The 2,290-nt window shown below is 58.3% G+C and overlaps 1 long non-coding RNA gene across 1 annotated transcript in view; it reads left to right on the top strand.

Annotated features, from left to right (window-relative positions):
* The first annotated feature begins 1,544 nt into the window (after positions 1–1,544).
* Positions 1,545–2,290, top strand: part of LOC109298935 — a 5,355-nt gene continuing 4,609 nt past the window's right edge. The window contains exon 1 of the long non-coding RNA XR_002097728.1: positions 1,545–1,672. This is a non-coding gene — a long non-coding RNA (uncharacterized LOC109298935). The remainder of the gene's footprint in view (positions 1,673–2,290) is intronic.

The raw sequence follows: 2,290 nt of genomic DNA, 5'->3' as shown, positions 1-2,290 counted from the left end.
TCAAACACATGACATGAATACAATTAGGGGATGAATCTGGGGATCTGTGCCCGGCGGAAGAGCAGGGAAGGATGTAGTGGCTATGACACACTCCATTCTTTCTGCCCCTCTCCCCTATCTGCCTTTGCCACGCAGCTGCAGGGACATCCTCGACTAGGTCCTTTGCTAGCAGCAATATAGACCCCCCCCCCCCTTCGGGGGGCCCGAGCCCTTGGATCCCCCATTAACCCTTTTGCAGCTGGACTCTGTGAGAGCCTAGCAGGTTGGATGCGTGGTGTTTTTCACTCTCAGCATCAGGAGCTGAAGATACCTAACCCAGGGGGCAAGTGCTCACTGGCTCCTCGACGTGCCCTGTCACCGCTATTGTTGCTTTTATGGCTATCATCATCATCGTCGTCATCATCCAGCCCTCTGACACACACTGCTGGTGACTCCTGAGTGGGGTCCCTCGGCCGCCTGGGCTTTGCCAGGCGCCTGCCACCTCCGAGGAGGTAGCCTTCCCTTGTTTGAAGGGTCAGCTGCAACCCAGAAGGGGCTTAGGGATGGCTCCCCCACAGCTGAACCTGACTCTCCTCCGCCTCTGCTGTTTAACTCCTGCTGCCCCTTAGGCTTATTCTTTAACCGGCCTTTCTTGCAGTCCCACATCTGGTTTCCATTGCTCTCTTACCTTGAAGTTTTCAGTAATAAAGATATTACGCAAACTACAGCCACAGCTCTTCAGTCAAAAAAAAAAAAAAAAAGAGAGGCCCTTAACCCTTTCCTGGTCTCCTGAGACTGGACAATCAGGGCAACCCCCCACCCCTCCTCCCCAACCCAGGCTAGAGAGGAGCCCAAATCTCACCCCAGACACCAGGCCTCTCTCCAGCCCCAGCGAAACCAATGGGCCCGAGGTCCATGCTAGGGCTTGGTAAGGTGGTCTGTGTGTGTGTGTGTGTAAGGTGGTGCTTGTGTGTGCATGTGTGTAGGGGGAGGAGGTGTATCCAGAGATACACACTGGGCCTTTGCAGCCAGGTCCTCCCTCCCACCGTCCGCACTGAGCAGGGAGAGGCGGGAATACCCTCCTGTTTTTACATGCAATATTTTTGGGCCGGGGGGTGGGGTGGATCTGGGCTGCGAGGGGAGCAGAGCCAGGCTGGGGGGAGAGCGGCCAGGTGCAGAGCCAGCGGCCGCAAGGGAGAGGATGAACTTGGGAGTGAGAGCCGGGGTGTGAGGAAGCAGCGCTCTTGCAGCGAGAGGGACTGCAGTCCTCCCTAGGAGCATTGTTGCTCGGGTCCTCTTGGCAGCAGCCAAGGATGGATCCATTTACTCGATTTCCAAACACTGCCGAGTCCCCCCCTTGGAGCAGGGCTGCAGCGCGGGGCGCACTCGGGTCTCTGGTCCAAGAAAGCTTTCAGCGGATTTGCCTGCCTTCTTCTCTTTATTACCTGCTTAATTCTTTCCTTATTATTTTTTTTTCTGTTTCTCCCACTCTCTCCACCCGCCAGCCCCTCTCTCTCTCTCTCTCTCTCTCTCTCTCTCTCTCTCTCTCTCTCCCTCTTATGACTTAATAAAAACCAAATCAACTCCATGCATTCGAGTCTTTCTTTAAAACCTCTTCTGGACGGCCAGTGGGAACTCCTCAGAGAGCACTCAGCCAGGCGGACCTGCCTTCTCCTTCGGGTCCCTGTCCGGAGTGAGTATCCTGCTTAACTGAGAGCTCCAGCTCCGTCGGGCTACCTTTGCCTGCCTAGCAGGGGCTTGATTTCTCTGGCCATTTAGATGCCTGAGTGAAGGGAGCTGTGTCTACACGCACCCCGTCATTCGTGCACCCGAATGTGTCATCTAAATCCTGTCTGGTCTGAAGCCAGGTGCTTTGATTCCCACATCTCAGTGCAATAGGCGGCTCTGGATTTCATGCGTCTTAATCAAGGGTTTCTAGGCAGTGGTTTGGAGAGAGGCAAGGAGTCCCACACCAGCCTCAGCCCAGGCGAGGAAGCCCCGCGGGGTGCGCCTGGGTTGCTTTTCCCTGAAACAAACGGGATCGCAAGCTCCGGAGCTCTCTTCTGGCTGCGGGTGGCGGGGAGAGCTGGGGCCGACGTGCCTCCCTCGCTGCGGGAAGCCGGAGGGGCGATGCGGGGGCTCGGCGCCGCCTGCCCCTGCCCTTGCCCCTGCCCGCACGCACCTGGGAAGGAGAGGTGCCCGCGCCCCAGGCGCGGCTGCTGGGCGGCCCCGCAGGACTGGGCCCTGCCCGCCCCCCCGGCCGCTGGCCCCGCCGCGTCCCGAGGAGGTGGCCGCGGGAGCGGCAATCATA

The sequence above is a fragment of the Gavialis gangeticus genome, unplaced genomic scaffold (genome assembly GCF_001723915.1).
Source record: "Gavialis gangeticus isolate Ggan-Ray unplaced genomic scaffold, GavGan_comp1, whole genome shotgun sequence".
In the NCBI taxonomy this organism is placed as follows: Eukaryota; Metazoa; Chordata; order Crocodylia; family Gavialidae; genus Gavialis; species Gavialis gangeticus.
Note: the sequence above shows the minus strand (reverse complement) of the source record. Positions and strands in the feature narration are given on the sequence as shown.